At 47.9% G+C, this 20528-nt stretch overlaps 21 non-coding genes across 21 annotated transcripts; all 21 read left to right on the top strand.

The window, feature by feature from the left end:
• The first annotated feature begins 284 nt into the window (after positions 1–284).
• Positions 285–356, top strand: trnac-gca (transfer RNA cysteine (anticodon GCA)). The gene has a single exon. It is a non-coding gene; the product is annotated as a tRNA-Cys (tRNA).
• A 467-nt stretch (positions 357–823) lies between these two features.
• trnac-gca (transfer RNA cysteine (anticodon GCA)) lies at positions 824–895 on the top strand. The gene has a single exon. It is a non-coding gene; the product is annotated as a tRNA-Cys (tRNA).
• A 1512-nt stretch (positions 896–2407) lies between these two features.
• trnac-gca (transfer RNA cysteine (anticodon GCA)) lies at positions 2408–2479 on the top strand. The gene has a single exon. It is a non-coding gene; the product is annotated as a tRNA-Cys (tRNA).
• Positions 2480–2946: 467 nt separating this feature from the next.
• On the top strand, positions 2947–3018 carry trnac-gca (transfer RNA cysteine (anticodon GCA)). Its single transcript has one exon. It is a non-coding gene; the product is annotated as a tRNA-Cys (tRNA).
• A 995-nt stretch (positions 3019–4013) lies between these two features.
• On the top strand, positions 4014–4085 carry trnac-gca (transfer RNA cysteine (anticodon GCA)). The gene has a single exon. It is a non-coding gene; the product is annotated as a tRNA-Cys (tRNA).
• A 455-nt stretch (positions 4086–4540) lies between these two features.
• On the top strand, positions 4541–4612 carry trnac-gca (transfer RNA cysteine (anticodon GCA)). Its single transcript has one exon. It is a non-coding gene; the product is annotated as a tRNA-Cys (tRNA).
• Positions 4613–5628: 1016 nt separating this feature from the next.
• Positions 5629–5700, top strand: trnac-gca (transfer RNA cysteine (anticodon GCA)). Its single transcript has one exon. It is a non-coding gene; the product is annotated as a tRNA-Cys (tRNA).
• A 1512-nt stretch (positions 5701–7212) lies between these two features.
• Positions 7213–7284, top strand: trnac-gca (transfer RNA cysteine (anticodon GCA)). Its single transcript has one exon. It is a non-coding gene; the product is annotated as a tRNA-Cys (tRNA).
• Positions 7285–7751: 467 nt separating this feature from the next.
• trnac-gca (transfer RNA cysteine (anticodon GCA)) lies at positions 7752–7823 on the top strand. The gene has a single exon. It is a non-coding gene; the product is annotated as a tRNA-Cys (tRNA).
• Positions 7824–8818: 995 nt separating this feature from the next.
• Positions 8819–8890, top strand: trnac-gca (transfer RNA cysteine (anticodon GCA)). The gene has a single exon. It is a non-coding gene; the product is annotated as a tRNA-Cys (tRNA).
• Positions 8891–9345: 455 nt separating this feature from the next.
• On the top strand, positions 9346–9417 carry trnac-gca (transfer RNA cysteine (anticodon GCA)). Its single transcript has one exon. It is a non-coding gene; the product is annotated as a tRNA-Cys (tRNA).
• Positions 9418–10961: 1544 nt separating this feature from the next.
• Positions 10962–11033, top strand: trnac-gca (transfer RNA cysteine (anticodon GCA)). Its single transcript has one exon. It is a non-coding gene; the product is annotated as a tRNA-Cys (tRNA).
• Positions 11034–11488: 455 nt separating this feature from the next.
• On the top strand, positions 11489–11560 carry trnac-gca (transfer RNA cysteine (anticodon GCA)). The gene has a single exon. It is a non-coding gene; the product is annotated as a tRNA-Cys (tRNA).
• A 995-nt stretch (positions 11561–12555) lies between these two features.
• Positions 12556–12627, top strand: trnac-gca (transfer RNA cysteine (anticodon GCA)). The gene has a single exon. It is a non-coding gene; the product is annotated as a tRNA-Cys (tRNA).
• Positions 12628–14139: 1512 nt separating this feature from the next.
• trnac-gca (transfer RNA cysteine (anticodon GCA)) lies at positions 14140–14211 on the top strand. Its single transcript has one exon. It is a non-coding gene; the product is annotated as a tRNA-Cys (tRNA).
• A 467-nt stretch (positions 14212–14678) lies between these two features.
• trnac-gca (transfer RNA cysteine (anticodon GCA)) lies at positions 14679–14750 on the top strand. Its single transcript has one exon. It is a non-coding gene; the product is annotated as a tRNA-Cys (tRNA).
• A 995-nt stretch (positions 14751–15745) lies between these two features.
• Positions 15746–15817, top strand: trnac-gca (transfer RNA cysteine (anticodon GCA)). The gene has a single exon. It is a non-coding gene; the product is annotated as a tRNA-Cys (tRNA).
• A 455-nt stretch (positions 15818–16272) lies between these two features.
• On the top strand, positions 16273–16344 carry trnac-gca (transfer RNA cysteine (anticodon GCA)). Its single transcript has one exon. It is a non-coding gene; the product is annotated as a tRNA-Cys (tRNA).
• A 1544-nt stretch (positions 16345–17888) lies between these two features.
• On the top strand, positions 17889–17960 carry trnac-gca (transfer RNA cysteine (anticodon GCA)). The gene has a single exon. It is a non-coding gene; the product is annotated as a tRNA-Cys (tRNA).
• Positions 17961–18415: 455 nt separating this feature from the next.
• trnac-gca (transfer RNA cysteine (anticodon GCA)) lies at positions 18416–18487 on the top strand. Its single transcript has one exon. It is a non-coding gene; the product is annotated as a tRNA-Cys (tRNA).
• A 995-nt stretch (positions 18488–19482) lies between these two features.
• trnac-gca (transfer RNA cysteine (anticodon GCA)) lies at positions 19483–19554 on the top strand. The gene has a single exon. It is a non-coding gene; the product is annotated as a tRNA-Cys (tRNA).
• The last annotated feature ends 974 nt before the right edge of the window (positions 19555–20528 follow it).

Here is a 20528-nt window from a genome sequence, read left to right as displayed (position 1 = left end):
TGCACTGCATCGCCGAAACGAGAGCATGAAAGCATTGCACGTGCATACGGTCAGCGCCGAGGTCATCGGAGCAATATCTTCCGTCCATCTGGACTCTACCACTCAGCCATTTCCATTTCCGATGCAAATGCCATTGAAGTCAGACAGTCATTTTGGAGTTAGGTTCCACATACAAAACATCTGTGCTGCACATAAACTGATGAAAGGCGCAGACAAGAGAGTTGTTTTAGACAATTGTCACTGTAGTATGTGGAAAGTGTAAACATGCACCGCAGTTTTCTGTTGGGGGTATAGCTCAGTGGTAGAGCATTTGACTGCAGATCAAGAGGTCCCCAGTTCAAATCTGGGTGCCCCCTTTATAGAAGCAACTTCCCGGCACTGGAGCGGCTTTTCAAGTAACTGCCGTTGCCCATCCTGCACAGGAAACACTGAAGGAGGGGTGTTTTGCTACCACAGCAAGGTTCCTTCTACGATGAACACCTCAAAGACACAAAGATCCGTGTTGCATCGTGAGATGTTGCAAAACATGCACTGCAGCCCCGAAACGAGAGCATGAAAGCGTTGCACGTACATACGGTCAGCGCGGATGCACTCTATGAGTGCATCTGCGCAATATCTTCCGTCCATCTGAACTCTACCACTCAGCCATTTCCATTTCCGATGCAAATGCCATTGAAGTCAGACAGTCATTTTGGAGTTAGGTTCCACATACAAAACATCTGTGCTGCACGTAAACTGTTGAAAGGCACAGACAACAGAGTTGTTTTAGACAATTGTCACTGTAGTATGTGGAAAGTGTAAACATGCACCGCAGTTTTCCAGTGGGGGTATAGCTCAGTGGTAGAGCATTTGACTGCAGATCAAGAGGTCCCCAGTTCAAATCTGGGTGCCCCCTTTATAGAAGCAACTTCCCGGCACTGGAGCGGCTTTTCAAGTAACTGCCGTTGCCCATCCTGCACAGGAAACACTGAAGGAGGGGTGTTTTGCTACCACAGCAAGGTTCCTTCTACGATGAACACCTCAAAGACACGAAGATCCGTGTTGCATCGTGAGATGTTGCAAAACATGCACTGCAGCGCTGAAACGAGAGCATGAAAGCATCGCACGTGCATATGGTCAGCGCGGATGCACTCGATGAGTGCATCTGCGCAATATCTTCCGTCCATCTGAACTCTACCACTCAGCCATTTCCATTTCCGATGCAAATGCCATTGAAGTCAGACAGTCATTTTGGAGTTAGGTTCCACATACAAAACATCTGTGCTGCACGTAAACTGATGAAAGGCGCAGACAAGAGAGTTGTTTTAGACAATTGTCATTGTAGTATGTGGAAAGTGTAAACATGCACCGCCGTTTTCTCGTGGGAGTATAGCTCAGTGGTAGAGCATTTGACTGCAGATCCAGATGTCCCCAGTACAAATCTGGGTGCCCCCTTTATGCAAGCAACTTCCCTGCACTGGAGCGGCTTTTCAAGTAACTGCCGTTGCACAGGAAACACTGAAGGAGGGGTGTTTTGCTACCACAGCAAGGTTCCTTCTTTGATGAACACCTCAAAGACACAAAGATCCGTGTTGCATCGTGAGATGTTGCAAAACATGCACTGCATCGCCGAAACGAGAGCATGAAAGCATTGCACGTGCATACGGTCAGCGCCGAGGTCATCGGAGCAATATCTTCCGTCCATCTGGACTCTACCACTCAGCCATTTCCATTTCCGATGCAAATGCCATTGAAGTCAGACAGTCATTTTGGAGTTAGGTTCCACATACAAAACATCTGTGCTGCACGTAAACTGTTGAAAGGCGCAGACAAGAGAGTTGTTTTAGACAATTGTCACTGTAGTATGTGGAAAGTGTAAACATGCACCGCAGTTTTCAGTTGGGGGTATAGCTCAGTGATAGAGCATTTTACTGCAGATCAAGAGGTCCCCAGTTCAAATCTGGGTGCCCCCTTTATACAAGCAACTTCCCTGCACTGGAGCGGCTTTTCAAGTAACTGCCGTTGCCCCTCCTGCACAGGAAACACTGAAGGAGGGGTGTTTTGCTACCACAGCAAGGTTCCTTCTACGATGAACACCTCAAAGACACAAAGATCCGTGTTGCATCGTGAGATGTTGCAAAACATGCACTGCAGCGCTGAAACGAGAGCATGAAAGCATTGCACGTGCATACGGTCAGCGCCGAGGTCATCGGAGCAATATCTTCCGTCCATCTGAACTCTACCACTCAGCCATTTCCATTTCCGATGCAAATGCCATTGAAGTCAGACAGTCATTTTGGAGTTAGGTTCCACATACAAAACATCTGTGCTGCACGTAAACTGTTGAAAGGCGCAGACAAGAGAGTTGTTTTAGACAATTGTCACTGTAGTATGTGGAAAGTGTAAACATGCACCGCAGTTTTCTGTTGGGGGTATAGCTCAGTGGTAGAGCATTTGACTGCAGATCAAGAGGTCCCCAGTTCAAATCTGGGTGCCCCCTTTATAGAAGCAACTTCCCGGCACTGGAGCGGCTTTTCAAGTAACTGCCGTTGCCCATCCTGCACAGGAAACACTGAAGGAGGGGTGTTTTGCTACCACAGCAAGGTTCCTTCTACGATGAACACCTCAAAGACACAAAGATCCGTGTTGCATCGTGAGATGTTGCAAAACATGCACTGCAGCCCCGAAACGAGAGCATGAAAGCGTTGCACGTACATACGGTCAGCGCGGATGCACTCTATGAGTGCATCTGCGCAATATCTTCCGTCCATCTGAACTCTACCACTCAGCCATTTCCATTTCCGATGCAAATGCCATTGAAGTCAGACAGTCATTTTGGAGTTAGGTTCCACATACAAAACATCTGTGCTGCACGTAAACTGTTGAAAGGCACAGACAACAGAGTTGTTTTAGACAATTGTCACTGTAGTATGTGGAAAGTGTAAACATGCACCGCAGTTTTCCAGTGGGGGTATAGCTCAGTGGTAGAGCATTTGACTGCAGATCAAGAGGTCCCCAGTTCAAATCTGGGTGCCCCCTTTATACAAGCAACTTCCCTGCACTGGAGCGGCTTTTAAAGTAACTGCCGTTGCCCATCCTGCACAGGAAACACTGAAGGAGGGGTGTTTTGCTACCACAGCAAGGTTCCTTCTACGATGAACACCTCAAAGACACGAAGATCCGTGTTGCATCGTGAGATGTTGCAAAACATGCACTGCAGCGCTGAAACGAGAGCATGAAAGCATCGCACGTGCATATGGTCAGCGCGGATGCACACGATGAGTGCATCTGCGCAATATCTTCCGTCCATCTGAACTCTACCACTCAGCCATTTCCATTTCCGATGCAAATGCCATTGAAGTCAGACAGTCATTTTGGAGTTAGGTTCCACATACAAAACATCTGTGCTGCACGTAAACTGTTGAAAGGCACAGACAAGAGAGTTGTTTTCGACAATTGTCACTGTAGTATGTTGAAAGTGTAAACATGCACCGCAGTCTTCTGGTGGGGGTATTGCTCAGTGGTAGAGCATTTGACTGCAGATCCCGCGGTCCCCAGTTCAAATCTGGGTGCCCCCTTTATAGAAGCAACTTCCCTGCACTGGAGCGGCTTTTCAAGTAACTGCCGTTGCCCATCCTGCGCAGGAAACACTGAAGGAGGCGTGTTTTGCTACCACAGCAAGGTTCCTTCTATGATGAACACCTCAAAGACACAAAGATCCGTGTTGCATCGTGAGATGTTGCAAAACATGCACTGCAGCCCCGAAACGAGAGCATGAAAGCGTTGCACGTACATACGGTCAGCGCGGATGCACTCTATGAGTGCATCTGCGCAATATCTTCCGTCCATCACTCAGCCATTTCCATTTCCGATGCAAATGCCATTGAAGTCAGACAGTCATTTTGGAGTTAGGTTCCATATACAAAACATCTGTACTGCACGTAAACTGTTGAAAGGCGCAGACAAAAGAGTTGTTTTCGACAATTGTCACTGTAGTTTGTGAAAACTGTAAACATGCACCGCAGTTTTCCGGTGGGGGTATAGCTCAGTGGTAGAGCATTTGACTGCAGATCAAGAGGTCCCCAGTTCAAATCTGGATGCCCCCTTTTTAGAAGCAACTTCCCGGCACTGGAGCGGCTTTTCAAGTAACTGCCGTTGCCCATCCTGCACAGGAAACACTGAAGGAGGGGTGTTTTGCTACCACAGCAAGGTTCCTTCTACGATAAACACCTCAAAGACACGAAGATCCGTGTTGCATCGTGAGATGTTGCAAAACATGCACTGCAGCACTGAAACGAGAGCATGAAAGCATTGCACGTGCATACGGTCAGCGCCGAGGTCATCGGAGCAATATCTTCCGTCCATCTGGACTCGACCACTCAGCCGTTTCCATTTCCGATGCAAATGCCATTGAAGTCAGACAGTCATTTTGGAGTTAGGTTCCACATACAAAACATCTGTGCTGCACGTAAACTGTTGAAAGGCGCAGACAAGAGAGTTGTTTTAGACAATTGTCACTGTAGTATGTGGAAAGTGTAAACATGCACCGCAGTTTTCAGTTGGGGGTATAGCTCAGTGGTAGAGCATTTGACTGCAGATCAAGAGGACCCCAGTTCAAATCTGGGTGCCCTCTTTATAGAAACAACTTCCCGAAGCAACTTCCCGGCACTGGAGCGGCTTTTCAAGTAACTGCCGTTGCCCATCCTGCACAGGAAACACTGAAGGAGGGGTGATTTGCTACCACAGCAAGGTTCCTTCTTTGATGAACACCTCAAAGACACGAAGATCCGTGTTGCATCGTGAGATGTTGCAAAACATGCACTGCAGCGCTGAAACGAGAGCATGAAAGCGTTGCACGTACATACGGTCAGCGCGGATGCACTCTATGAGTGCATCTGCGCAATATCTTCCGTCCATCTGAACTCTACCACTCAGCCATTTCCATTTCCGATGCAAATGCCATTGAAGTCAGACAGTCATTTTGGAGTTAGGTTCCACATACAAAACATCTGTGCTGCACGTAAACTGTTGAAAGGCACAGACAACAGCGTTGTTTTAGACAATTGTCACTGTAGTATGTGGAAAGTGTAAACATGCACCGCAGTTTTCCAGTGGGGGTGTAGCTCAGTGGAGCATTTGACTGCAGATCAAGAGGTCCCCAGTTCAAATCTGGGTGCCCCCTTTACACAAGCAACTTCCCGGCACTGGAGCGGCTTTTCAAGTAACTGCCGTTGCCCATCCTGCACAGGAAACACTGAAGGAGGGGTGTTTTGCTACCACAGCAAGGTTCCTTCTACGATGAACACCTCAAAGACACAAAGATCCGTGTTGCATCGTGAGATGTTGCAAAACATGCACTGCAGCCCCGAAACGAGAGCATGAAAGCGTTGCACGTACATACGGTCAGCGCGGATGCACTCTATGAGTGCATCTGCGCAATATCTTCCGTCCATCTGAACTCTACCACTCAGCCATTTCCATTTCCGATGCAAATGCCATTGAAGTCAGACAGTCATTTTGGAGTTAGGTTCCACATACAAAACATCTGTGCTGCACGTAAACTGTTGAAAGGCACAGACAACAGAGTTGTTTTAGACAATTGTCACTGTAGTATGTGGAAAGTGTAAACATGCACCGCAGTTTTCCAGTGGGGGTATAGCTCAGTGGTAGAGCATTTGACTGCAGATCAAGAGGTCCCCAGTTCAAATCTGGGTGCCCCCTTTATAGAAGCAACTTCCCGGCACTGGAGCGGCTTTTCAAGTAACTGCCGTTGCCCATCCTGCACAGGAAACACTGAAGGAGGGGTGTTTTGCTACCACAGCAAGGTTCCTTCTACGATGAACACCTCAAAGACACGAAGATCCGTGTTGCATCGTGAGATGTTGCAAAACATGCACTGCAGCGCTGAAACGAGAGCATGAAAGCATCGCACGTGCATATGGTCAGCGCGGATGCACTCGATGAGTGCATCTGCGCAATATCTTCCGTCCATCTGAACTCTACCACTCAGCCATTTCCATTTCCGATGCAAATGCCATTGAAGTCAGACAGTCATTTTGGAGTTAGGTTCCACATACAAAACATCTGTGCTGCACGTAAACTGATGAAAGGCGCAGACAAGAGAGTTGTTTTAGACAATTGTCATTGTAGTATGTGGAAAGTGTAAACATGCACCGCCGTTTTCTCGTGGGAGTATAGCTCAGTGGTAGAGCATTTGACTGCAGATCCAGATGTCCCCAGTACAAATCTGGGTGCCCCCTTTATGCAAGCAACTTCCCTGCACTGGAGCGGCTTTTCAAGTAACTGCCGTTGCACAGGAAACACTGAAGGAGGGGTGTTTTGCTACCACAGCAAGGTTCCTTCTTTGATGAACACCTCAAAGACACAAAGATCCGTGTTGCATCGTGAGATGTTGCAAAACATGCACTGCATCGCCGAAACGAGAGCATGAAAGCATTGCACGTGCATACGGTCAGCGCCGAGGTCATCGGAGCAATATCTTCCGTCCATCTGGACTCTACCACTCAGCCATTTCCATTTCCGATGCAAATGCCATTGAAGTCAGACAGTCATTTTGGAGTTAGGTTCCACATACAAAACATCTGTGCTGCACGTAAACTGTTGAAAGGCGCAGACAAGAGAGTTGTTTTAGACAATTGTCACTGTAGTATGTGGAAAGTGTAAACATGCACCGCAGTTTTCAGTTGGGGGTATAGCTCAGTGATAGAGCATTTTACTGCAGATCAAGAGGTCCCCAGTTCAAATCTGGGTGCCCCCTTTATACAAGCAACTTCCCTGCACTGGAGCGGCTTTTCAAGTAACTGCCGTTGCCCCTCCTGCACAGGAAACACTGAAGGAGGGGTGTTTTGCTACCACAGCAAGGTTCCTTCTACGATGAACACCTCAAAGACACAAAGATCCGTGTTGCATCGTGAGATGTTGCAAAACATGCACTGCAGCGCTGAAACGAGAGCATGAAAGCATTGCACGTGCATACGGTCAGCGCCGAGGTCATCGGAGCAATATCTTCCGTCCATCTGAACTCTACCACTCAGCCATTTCCATTTCCGATGCAAATGCCATTGAAGTCAGACAGTCATTTTGGAGTTAGGTTCCACATACAAAACATCTGTGCTGCACGTAAACTGTTGAAAGGCGCAGACAAGAGAGTTGTTTTAGACAATTGTCACTGTAGTATGTGGAAAGTGTAAACATGCACCGCAGTTTTCTGTTGGGGGTATAGCTCAGTGGTAGAGCATTTGACTGCAGATCAAGAGGTCCCCAGTTCAAATCTGGGTGCCCCCTTTATAGAAGCAACTTCCCGGCACTGGAGCGGCTTTTCAAGTAACTGCCGTTGCCCATCCTGCACAGGAAACACTGAAGGAGGGGTGTTTTGCTACCACAGCAAGGTTCCTTCTACGATGAACACCTCAAAGACACAAAGATCCGTGTTGCATCGTGAGATGTTGCAAAACATGCACTGCAGCCCCGAAACGAGAGCATGAAAGCGTTGCACGTACATACGGTCAGCGCGGATGCACTCTATGAGTGCATCTGCGCAATATCTTCCGTCCATCTGAACTCTACCACTCAGCCATTTCCATTTCCGATGCAAATGCCATTGAAGTCAGACAGTCATTTTGGAGTTAGGTTCCACATACAAAACATCTGTGCTGCACGTAAACTGTTGAAAGGCACAGACAACAGAGTTGTTTTAGACAATTGTCACTGTAGTATGTGGAAAGTGTAAACATGCACCGCAGTTTTCCAGTGGGGGTATAGCTCAGTGGTAGAGCATTTGACTGCAGATCAAGAGGTCCCCAGTTCAAATCTGGGTGCCCCCTTTATACAAGCAACTTCCCTGCACTGGAGCGGCTTTTAAAGTAACTGCCGTTGCCCATCCTGCACAGGAAACACTGAAGGAGGGGTGTTTTGCTACCACAGCAAGGTTCCTTCTACGATGAACACCTCAAAGACACGAAGATCCGTGTTGCATCGTGAGATGTTGCAAAACATGCACTGCAGCGCTGAAACGAGAGCATGAAAGCATCGCACGTGCATATGGTCAGCGCGGATGCACACGATGAGTGCATCTGCGCAATATCTTCCGTCCATCTGAACTCTACCACTCAGCCATTTCCATTTCCGATGCAAATGCCATTGAAGTCAGACAGTCATTTTGGAGTTAGGTTCCACATACAAAACATCTGTGCTGCACGTAAACTGTTGAAAGGCACAGACAAGAGAGTTGTTTTCGACAATTGTCACTGTAGTATGTTGAAAGTGTAAACATGCACCGCAGTCTTCTGGTGGGGGTATTGCTCAGTGGTAGAGCATTTGACTGCAGATCCCGCGGTCCCCAGTTCAAATCTGGGTGCCCCCTTTATAGAAGCAACTTCCCTGCACTGGAGCGGCTTTTCAAGTAACTGCCGTTGCCCATCCTGCGCAGGAAACACTGAAGGAGGCGTGTTTTGCTACCACAGCAAGGTTCCTTCTATGATGAACACCTCAAAGACACAAAGATCCGTGTTGCATCGTGAGATGTTGCAAAACATGCACTGCAGCCCCGAAACGAGAGCATGAAAGCGTTGCACGTACATACGGTCAGCGCGGATGCACTCTATGAGTGCATCTGCGCAATATCTTCCGTCCATCACTCAGCCATTTCCATTTCCGATGCAAATGCCATTGAAGTCAGACAGTCATTTTGGAGTTAGGTTCCATATACAAAACATCTGTACTGCACGTAAACTGTTGAAAGGCGCAGACAAAAGAGTTGTTTTCGACAATTGTCACTGTAGTTTGTGAAAACTGTAAACATGCACCGCAGTTTTCCGGTGGGGGTATAGCTCAGTGGTAGAGCATTTGACTGCAGATCAAGAGGTCCCCAGTTCAAATCTGGATGCCCCCTTTTTAGAAGCAACTTCCCGGCACTGGAGCGGCTTTTCAAGTAACTGCCGTTGCCCATCCTGCACAGGAAACACTGAAGGAGGGGTGTTTTGCTACCACAGCAAGGTTCCTTCTACGATAAACACCTCAAAGACACGAAGATCCGTGTTGCATCGTGAGATGTTGCAAAACATGCACTGCAGCACTGAAACGAGAGCATGAAAGCATTGCACGTGCATACGGTCAGCGCCGAGGTCATCGGAGCAATATCTTCCGTCCATCTGGACTCGACCACTCAGCCGTTTCCATTTCCGATGCAAATGCCATTGAAGTCAGACAGTCATTTTGGAGTTAGGTTCCACATACAAAACATCTGTGCTGCACGTAAACTGTTGAAAGGCGCAGACAAGAGAGTTGTTTTAGACAATTGTCACTGTAGTATGTGGAAAGTGTAAACATGCACCGCAGTTTTCAGTTGGGGGTATAGCTCAGTGGTAGAGCTTTTGACTGCAGATCAAGAGGACCCCAGTTCAAATCTGGGTGCCCTCTTTATAGAAACAACTTCCCGAAGCAACTTCCCGGCACTGGAGCGGCTTTTCAAGTAACTGCCGTTGCCCATCCTGCACAGGAAACACTGAAGGAGGGGTGATTTGCTACCACAGCAAGGTTCCTTCTTTGATGAACACCTCAAAGACACGAAGATCCGTGTTGCATCGTGAGATGTTGCAAAACATGCACTGCAGCGCTGAAACGAGAGCATGAAAGCGTTGCACGTACATACGGTCAGCGCGGATGCACTCTATGAGTGCATCTGCGCAATATCTTCCGTCCATCTGAACTCTACCACTCAGCCATTTCCATTTCCGATGCAAATGCCATTGAAGTCAGACAGTCATTTTGGAGTTAGGTTCCACATACAAAACATCTGTGCTGCACGTAAACTGTTGAAAGGCACAGACAACAGCGTTGTTTTAGACAATTGTCACTGTAGTATGTGGAAAGTGTAAACATGCACCGCAGTTTTCCAGTGGGGGTGTAGCTCAGTGGAGCATTTGACTGCAGATCAAGAGGTCCCCAGTTCAAATCTGGGTGCCCCCTTTACACAAGCAACTTCCCGGCACTGGAGCGGCTTTTCAAGTAACTGCCGTTGCCCATCCTGCACAGGAAACACTGAAGGAGGGGTGTTTTGCTACCACAGCAAGGTTCCTTCTACGATGAACACCTCAAAGACACGAAGATCCGTGTTGCATCGTGAGATGTTGCAAAACATGCACTGCAGCGCTGAAACGAGAGCATGAAAGCATCGCACGTGCATATGGTCAGCGCGGATGCACACGATGAGTGCATCTGCGCAATATCTTCCGTCCATCTGAACTCTACCACTCAGCCATTTCCATTTCCGATGCAAATGCCATTGAAGTCAGACAGTCATTTTGGAGTTAGGTTCCACATACAAAACATCTGTGCTGCACGTAAACTGTTGAAAGGCACAGACAAGAGAGTTGTTTTCGACAATTGTCACTGTAGTATGTTGAAAGTGTAAACATGCACCGCAGTCTTCTGGTGGGGGTATTGCTCAGTGGTAGAGCATTTGACTGCAGATCCCGAGGTCCCCAGTTCAAATCTGGGTGCCCCCTTTATAGAAGCAACTTCCCTGCACTGGAGCGGCTTTTCAAGTAACTGCCGTTGCCCATCCTGCGCAGGAAACACTGAAGGAGGCGTGTTTTGCTACCACAGCAAGGTTCCTTCTATGATGAACACCTCAAAGACACAAAGATCCGTGTTGCATCGTGAGATGTTGCAAAACATGCACTGCAGCCCCGAAACGAGAGCATGAAAGCGTTGCACGTACATACGGTCAGCGCGGATGCACTCTATGAGTGCATCTGCGCAATATCTTCCGTCCATCACTCAGCCATTTCCATTTCCGATGCAAATGCCATTGAAGTCAGACAGTCATTTTGGAGTTAGGTTCCATATACAAAACATCTGTACTGCACGTAAACTGTTGAAAGGCGCAGACAAAAGAGTTGTTTTCGACAATTGTCACTGTAGTTTGTGAAAACTGTAAACATGCACCGCAGTTTTCCGGTGGGGGTATAGCTCAGTGGTAGAGCATTTGACTGCAGATCAAGAGGTCCCCAGTTCAAATCTGGGTGCCCCCTTTATAGAAGCAACTTCCCGGCACTGGAGCGGCTTTTCAAGTAACTGCCGTTGCCCATCCTGCACAGGAAACACTGAAGGAGGGGTGTTTTGCTACCACAGCAAGGTTCCTTCTACGATAAACACCTCAAAGACACGAAGATCCGTGTTGCATCGTGAGATGTTGCAAAACATGCACTGCAGCGCTGAAACGAGAGCATGAAAGCATTGCACGTGCATACGGTCAGCGCCGAGGTCATCGGAGCAATATCTTCCGTCCATCTGGACTCGACCACTCAGCCGTTTCCATTTCCGATGCAAATGCCATTGAAGTCAGACAGTCATTTTGGAGTTAGGTTCCACATACAAAACATCTGTGCTGCACGTAAACTGTTGAAAGGCACAGACAAAAGAGTTGTTTTCGACAATTGTCACTGTAGTATGTGGAAAGTATAAACATGCACCGTAGCTTTCCGTTGGGGGTATAGCTCAGTGGTAGAGCATTTGACTGCAGATCAAGAGGTCCCCAGTTCAAATCTGGGTGCCCCCTTTATACAAGCAACTTCCCTGCAGTGGAGCGGCTTTTAAAGTAACTGCCGTTGCCCATCCTGCACAGGAAACACTGAAGGAGGGGTGTTTTGCTACCACAGCAAGGTTCCTTCTACGATGAACACCTCAAAGACACGAAGATCCGTGTTGCATCGTGAGATGTTGCAAAACATGCACTGCAGCGCTGAAACGAGAGCATGAAAGCATCGCACGTGCATATGGTCAGCGCGGATGCACACGATGAGTGCATCTGCGCAATATCTTCCGTCCATCTGAACTCTACCACTCAGCCATTTCCATTTCCGATGCAAATGCCATTGAAGTCAGACAGTCATTTTGGAGTTAGGTTCCACATACAAAACATCTGTGCTGCACGTAAACTGTTGAAAGGCACAGACAAGAGAGTTGTTTTCGACAATTGTCACTGTAGTATGTTGAAAGTGTAAACATGCACCGCAGTCTTCTGGTGGGGGTATTGCTCAGTGGTAGAGCATTTGACTGCAGATCCCGAGGTCCCCAGTTCAAATCTGGGTGCCCCCTTTATAGAAGCAACTTCCCTGCACTGGAGCGGCTTTTCAAGTAACTGCCGTTGCCCATCCTGCGCAGGAAACACTGAAGGAGGCGTGTTTTGCTACCACAGCAAGGTTCCTTCTATGATGAACACCTCAAAGACACAAAGATCCGTGTTGCATCGTGAGATGTTGCAAAACATGCACTGCAGCCCCGAAACGAGAGCATGAAAGCGTTGCACGTACATACGGTCAGCGCGGATGCACTCTATGAGTGCATCTGCGCAATATCTTCCGTCCATCACTCAGCCATTTCCATTTCCGATGCAAATGCCATTGAAGTCAGACAGTCATTTTGGAGTTAGGTTCCATATACAAAACATCTGTACTGCACGTAAACTGTTGAAAGGCGCAGACAAAAGAGTTGTTTTCGACAATTGTCACTGTAGTTTGTGAAAACTGTAAACATGCACCGCAGTTTTCCGGTGGGGGTATAGCTCAGTGGTAGAGCATTTGACTGCAGATCAAGAGGTCCCCAGTTCAAATCTGGGTGCCCCCTTTATAGAAGCAACTTCCCGGCACTGGAGCGGCTTTTCAAGTAACTGCCGTTGCCCATCCTGCACAGGAAACACTGAAGGAGGGGTGTTTTGCTACCACAGCAAGGTTCCTTCTACGATGAACACCTCAAAGACACGAAGATCCGTGTTGCATCGTGAGATGTTGCAAAACATGCACTGCAGCGCTGAAACGAGAGCATGAAAGCATCGCACGTGCATATGGTCAGCGCGGATGCACTCGATGAGTGCATCTGCGCAATATCTTCCGTCCATCTGAACTCTACCACTCAGCCATTTCCATTTCCGATGCAAATGCCATTGAAGTCAGACAGTCATTTTGGAGTTAGGTTCCACATACAAAACATCTGTGCTGCACGTAAACTGATGAAAGGCGCAGACAAGAGAGTTGTTTTAGACAATTGTCATTGTAGTATGTGGAAAGTGTAAACATGCACCGCCGTTTTCTCGTGGGAGTATAGCTCAGTGGTAGAGCATTTGACTGCAGATCCAGATGTCCCCAGTACAAATCTGGGTGCCCCCTTTATGCAAGCAACTTCCCTGCACTGGAGCGGCTTTTCAAGTAACTGCCGTTGCACAGGAAACACTGAAGGAGGGGTGTTTTGCTACCACAGCAAGGTTCCTTCTTTGATGAACACCTCAAAGACACAAAGATCCGTGTTGCATCGTGAGATGTTGCAAAACATGCACTGCATCGCCGAAACGAGAGCATGAAAGCATTGCACGTGCATACGGTCAGCGCCGAGGTCATCGGAGCAATATCTTCCGTCCATCTGGACTCTACCACTCAGCCATTTCCATTTCCGATGCAAATGCCATTGAAGTCAGACAGTCATTTTGGAGTTAGGTTCCACATACAAAACATCTGTGCTGCACGTAAACTGTTGAAAGGCGCAGACAAGAGAGTTGTTTTAGACAATTGTCACTGTAGTATGTGGAAAGTGTAAACATGCACCGCAGTTTTCAGTTGGGGGTATAGCTCAGTGATAGAGCATTTTACTGCAGATCAAGAGGTCCCCAGTTCAAATCTGGGTGCCCCCTTTATACAAGCAACTTCCCTGCACTGGAGCGGCTTTTCAAGTAACTGCCGTTGCCCCTCCTGCACAGGAAACACTGAAGGAGGGGTGTTTTGCTACCACAGCAAGGTTCCTTCTACGATGAACACCTCAAAGACACAAAGATCCGTGTTGCATCGTGAGATGTTGCAAAACATGCACTGCAGCGCTGAAACGAGAGCATGAAAGCATTGCACGTGCATACGGTCAGCGCCGAGGTCATCGGAGCAATATCTTCCGTCCATCTGAACTCTACCACTCAGCCATTTCCATTTCCGATGCAAATGCCATTGAAGTCAGACAGTCATTTTGGAGTTAGGTTCCACATACAAAACATCTGTGCTGCACGTAAACTGTTGAAAGGCGCAGACAAGAGAGTTGTTTTAGACAATTGTCACTGTAGTATGTGGAAAGTGTAAACATGCACCGCAGTTTTCTGTTGGGGGTATAGCTCAGTGGTAGAGCATTTGACTGCAGATCAAGAGGTCCCCAGTTCAAATCTGGGTGCCCCCTTTATAGAAGCAACTTCCCGGCACTGGAGCGGCTTTTCAAGTAACTGCCGTTGCCCATCCTGCACAGGAAACACTGAAGGAGGGGTGTTTTGCTACCACAGCAAGGTTCCTTCTACGATGAACACCTCAAAGACACAAAGATCCGTGTTGCATCGTGAGATGTTGCAAAACATGCACTGCAGCCCCGAAACGAGAGCATGAAAGCGTTGCACGTACATACGGTCAGCGCGGATGCACTCTATGAGTGCATCTGCGCAATATCTTCCGTCCATCTGAACTCTACCACTCAGCCATTTCCATTTCCGATGCAAATGCCATTGAAGTCAGACAGTCATTTTGGAGTTAGGTTCCACATACAAAACATCTGTGCTGCACGTAAACTGTTGAAAGGCACAGACAACAGAGTTGTTTTAGACAATTGTCACTGTAGTATGTGGAAAGTGTAAACATGCACCGCAGTTTTCCAGTGGGGGTATAGCTCAGTGGTAGAGCATTTGACTGCAGATCAAGAGGTCCCCAGTTCAAATCTGGGTGCCCCCTTTATACAAGCAACTTCCCTGCACTGGAGCGGCTTTTAAAGTAACTGCCGTTGCCCATCCTGCACAGGAAACACTGAAGGAGGGGTGTTTTGCTACCACAGCAAGGTTCCTTCTACGATGAACACCTCAAAGACACGAAGATCCGTGTTGCATCGTGAGATGTTGCAAAACATGCACTGCAGCGCTGAAACGAGAGCATGAAAGCATCGCACGTGCATATGGTCAGCGCGGATGCACACGATGAGTGCATCTGCGCAATATCTTCCGTCCATCTGAACTCTACCACTCAGCCATTTCCATTTCCGATGCAAATGCCATTGAAGTCAGACAGTCATTTTGGAGTTAGGTTCCACATACAAAACATCTGTGCTGCACGTAAACTGTTGAAAGGCACAGACAAGAGAGTTGTTTTCGACAATTGTCACTGTAGTATGTTGAAAGTGTAAACATGCACCGCAGTCTTCTGGTGGGGGTATTGCTCAGTGGTAGAGCATTTGACTGCAGATCCCGCGGTCCCCAGTTCAAATCTGGGTGCCCCCTTTATAGAAGCAACTTCCCTGCACTGGAGCGGCTTTTCAAGTAACTGCCGTTGCCCATCCTGCGCAGGAAACACTGAAGGAGGCGTGTTTTGCTACCACAGCAAGGTTCCTTCTATGATGAACACCTCAAAGACACAAAGATCCGTGTTGCATCGTGAGATGTTGCAAAACATGCACTGCAGCCCCGAAACGAGAGCATGAAAGCGTTGCACGTACATACGGTCAGCGCGGATGCACTCTATGAGTGCATCTGCGCAATATCTTCCGTCCATCACTCAGCCATTTCCATTTCCGATGCAAATGCCATTGAAGTCAGACAGTCATTTTGGAGTTAGGTTCCATATACAAAACATCTGTACTGCACGTAAACTGTTGAAAGGCGCAGACAAAAGAGTTGTTTTCGACAATTGTCACTGTAGTTTGTGAAAACTGTAAACATGCACCGCAGTTTTCCGGTGGGGGTATAGCTCAGTGGTAGAGCATTTGACTGCAGATCAAGAGGTCCCCAGTTCAAATCTGGATGCCCCCTTTTTAGAAGCAACTTCCCGGCACTGGAGCGGCTTTTCAAGTAACTGCCGTTGCCCATCCTGCACAGGAAACACTGAAGGAGGGGTGTTTTGCTACCACAGCAAGGTTCCTTCTACGATAAACACCTCAAAGACACGAAGATCCGTGTTGCATCGTGAGATGTTGCAAAACATGCACTGCAGCACTGAAACGAGAGCATGAAAGCATTGCACGTGCATACGGTCAGCGCCGAGGTCATCGGAGCAATATCTTCCGTCCATCTGGACTCGACCACTCAGCCGTTTCCATTTCCGATGCAAATGCCATTGAAGTCAGACAGTCATTTTGGAGTTAGGTTCCACATACAAAACATCTGTGCTGCACGTAAACTGTTGAAAGGCGCAGACAAGAGAGTTGTTTTAGACAATTGTCACTGTAGTATGTGGAAAGTGTAAACATGCACCGCAGTTTTCAGTTGGGGGTATAGCTCAGTGGTAGAGCATTTGACTGCAGATCAAGAGGACCCCAGTTCAAATCTGGGTGCCCTCTTTATAGAAACAACTTCCCGAAGCAACTTCCCGGCACTGGAGCGGCTTTTCAAGTAACTGCCGTTGCCCATCCTGCACAGGAAACACTGAAGGAGGGGTGATTTGCTACCACAGCAAGGTTCCTTCTTTGATGAACACCTCAAAGACACGAAGATCCGTGTTGCATCGTGAGATGTTGCAAAACATGCACTGCAGCGCTGAAACGAGAGCATGAAAGCGTTGCACGTACATACGGTCAGCGCGGATGCACTCTATGAGTGCATCTGCGCAATATCTTCCGTCCATCTGAACTCTACCACTCAGCCATTTCCATTTCCGATGCAAATGCCATTGAAGTCAGACAGTCATTTTGGAGTTAGGTTCCACATACAAAACATCTGTGCTGCACGTAAACTGTTGAAAGGCACAGACAACAGCGTTGTTTTAGACAATTGTCACTGTAGTATGTGGAAAGTGTAAACATGCACCGCAGTTTTCCAGTGGGGGTGTAGCTCAGTGGAGCATTTGACTGCAGATCAAGAGGTCCCCAGTTCAAATCTGGGTGCCCCCTTTACACAAGCAACTTCCCGGCACTGGAGCGGCTTTTCAAGTAACTGCCGTTGCCCATCCTGCACAGGAAACACTGAAGGAGGGGTGTTTTGCTACCACAGCAAGGTTCCTTCTACGATGAACACCTCAAAGACACGAAGATCCGTGTTGCATCGTGAGATGTTGCAAAACATGCACTGCAGCGCTGAAACGAGAGCATGAAAGCATCGCACGTGCATATGGTCAGCGCGGATGCACACGATGAGTGCATCTGCGCAATATCTTCCGTCCATCTGAACTCTACCACTCAGCCATTTCCATTTCCGATGCAAATGCCATTGAAGTCAGACAGTCATTTTGGAGTTAGGTTCCACATACAAAACATCTGTGCTGCACGTAAACTGTTGAAAGGCACAGACAAGAGAGTTGTTTTCGACAATTGTCACTGTAGTATGTTGAAAGTGTAAACATGCACCGCAGTCTTCTGGTGGGGGTATTGCTCAGTGGTAGAGCATTTGACTGCAGATCCCGAGGTCCCCAGTTCAAATCTGGGTGCCCCCTTTATAGAAGCAACTTCCCTGCACTGGAGCGGCTTTTCAAGTAACTGCCGTTGCCCATCCTGCGCAGGAAACACTGAAGGAGGCGTGTTTTGCTACCACAGCAAGGTTCCTTCTATGATGAACACCTCAAAGACACAAAGATCCGTGTTGCATCGTGAGATGTTGCAAAACATGCACTGCAGCCCCGAAACGAGAGCATGAAAGCGTTGCACGTACATACGGTCAGCGCGGATGCACTCTATGAGTGCATCTGCGCAATATCTTCCGTCCATCACTCAGCCATTTCCATTTCCGATGCAAATGCCATTGAAGTCAGACAGTCATTTTGGAGTTAGGTTCCATATACAAAACATCTGTACTGCACGTAAACTGTTGAAAGGCGCAGACAAAAGAGTTGTTTTCGACAATTGTCACTGTAGTTTGTGAAAACTGTAAACATGCACCGCAGTTTTCCGGTGGGGGTATAGCTCAGTGGTAGAGCATTTGACTGCAGATCAAGAGGTCCCCAGTTCAAATCTGGGTGCCCCCTTTATAGAAGCAACTTCCCGGCACTGGAGCGGCTTTTCAAGTAACTGCCGTTGCCCATCCTGCACAGGAAACACTGAAGGAGGGGTGTTTTGCTACCACAGCAAGGTTCCTTCTACGATAAACACCTCAAAGACACGAAGATCCGTGTTGCATCGTGAGATGTTGCAAAACATGCACTGCAGCGCTGAAACGAGAGCATGAAAGCATTGCACGTGCATACGGTCAGCGCCGAGGTCATCGGAGCAATATCTTCCGTCCATCTGGACTCGACCACTCAGCCGTTTCCATTTCCGATGCAAATGCCATTGAAGTCAGACAGTCATTTTGGAGTTAGGTTCCACATACAAAACATCTGTGCTGCACGTAAACTGTTGAAAGGCACAGACAAAAGAGTTGTTTTCGACAATTGTCACTGTAGTATGTGGAAAGTATAAACATGCACCGTAGCTTTCCGTTGGGGGTATAGCTCAGTGGTAGAGCATTTGACTGCAGATCAAGAGGTCCCCAGTTCAAATCTGGGTGCCCCCTTTATACAAGCAACTTCCCTGCAGTGGAGCGGCTTTTAAAGTAACTGCCGTTGCCCATCCTGCACAGGAAACACTGAAGGAGGGGTGTTTTGCTACCACAGCAAGGTTCCTTCTACGATGAACACCTCAAAGACACGAAGATCCGTGTTGCATCGTGAGATGTTGCAAAACATGCACTGCAGCGCTGAAACGAGAGCATGAAAGCATCGCACGTGCATATGGTCAGCGCGGATGCACACGATGAGTGCATCTGCGCAATATCTTCCGTCCATCTGAACTCTACCACTCAGCCATTTCCATTTCCGATGCAAATGCCATTGAAGTCAGACAGTCATTTTGGAGTTAGGTTCCACATACAAAACATCTGTGCTGCACGTAAACTGTTGAAAGGCACAGACAAGAGAGTTGTTTTCGACAATTGTCACTGTAGTATGTTGAAAGTGTAAACATGCACCGCAGTCTTCTGGTGGGGGTATTGCTCAGTGGTAGAGCATTTGACTGCAGATCCCGAGGTCCCCAGTTCAAATCTGGGTGCCCCCTTTATAGAAGCAACTTCCCTGCACTGGAGCGGCTTTTCAAGTAACTGCCGTTGCCCATCCTGCGCAGGAAACACTGAAGGAGGCGTGTTTTGCTACCACAGCAAGGTTCCTTCTATGATGAACACCTCAAAGACACAAAGATCCGTGTTGCATCGTGAGATGTTGCAAAACATGCACTGCAGCCCCGAAACGAGAGCATGAAAGCGTTGCACGTACATACGGTCAGCGCGGATGCACTCTATGAGTGCATCTGCGCAATATCTTCCGTCCATCACTCAGCCATTTCCATTTCCGATGCAAATGCCATTGAAGTCAGACAGTCATTTTGGAGTTAGGTTCCATATACAAAACATCTGTACTGCACGTAAACTGTTGAAAGGCGCAGACAAAAGAGTTGTTTTCGACAATTGTCACTGTAGTTTGTGAAAACTGTAAACATGCACCGCAGTTTTCCGGTGGGGGTATAGCTCAGTGGTAGAGCATTTGACTGCAGATCAAGAGGTCCCCAGTTCAAATCTGGGTGCCCCCTTTATAGAAGCAACTTCCCGGCACTGGAGCGGCTTTTCAAGTAACTGCCGTTGCCCATCCTGCACAGGAAACACTGAAGGAGGGGTGTTTTGCTACCACAGCAAGGTTCCTTCTACGATGAACACCTCAAAGACACGAAGATCCGTGTTGCATCGTGAGATGTTGCAAAACATGCACTGCAGCGCTGAAACGAGAGCATGAAAGCATCGCACGTGCATATGGTCAGCGCGGATGCACTCGATGAGTGCATCTGCGCAATATCTTCCGTCCATCTGAACTCTACCACTCAGCCATTTCCATTTCCGATGCAAATGCCATTGAAGTCAGACAGTCATTTTGGAGTTAGGTTCCACATACAAAACATCTGTGCTGCACGTAAACTGATGAAAGGCGCAGACAAGAGAGTTGTTTTAGACAATTGTCATTGTAGTATGTGGAAAGTGTAAACATGCACCGCCGTTTTCTCGTGGGAGTATAGCTCAGTGGTAGAGCATTTGACTGCAGATCCAGATGTCCCCAGTACAAATCTGGGTGCCCCCTTTATGCAAGCAACTTCCCTGCACTGGAGCGGCTTTTCAAGTAACTGCCGTTGCACAGGAAACACTGAAGGAGGGGTGTTTTGCTACCACAGCAAGGTTCCTTCTTTGATGAACACCTCAAAGACACAAAGATCCGTGTTGCATCGTGAGATGTTGCAAAACATGCACTGCATCGCCGAAACGAGAGCATGAAAGCATTGCACGTGCATACGGTCAGCGCCGAGGTCATCGGAGCAATATCTTCCGTCCATCTGGACTCTACCACTCAGCCATTTCCATTTCCGATGCAAATGCCATTGAAGTCAGACAGTCATTTTGGAGTTAGGTTCCACATACAAAACATCTGTGCTGCACGTAAACTGTTGAAAGGCGCAGACAAGAGAGTTGTTTTAGACAATTGTCACTGTAGTATGTGGAAAGTGTAAACATGCACCGC

Source organism: Chiloscyllium punctatum, chromosome 42, assembly GCF_047496795.1.
Source record: "Chiloscyllium punctatum isolate Juve2018m chromosome 42, sChiPun1.3, whole genome shotgun sequence".
Classification (NCBI taxonomy): Eukaryota; Metazoa; Chordata; class Chondrichthyes; order Orectolobiformes; family Hemiscylliidae; genus Chiloscyllium; species Chiloscyllium punctatum.
Note: the sequence above shows the minus strand (reverse complement) of the source record. Positions and strands in the feature narration are given on the sequence as shown.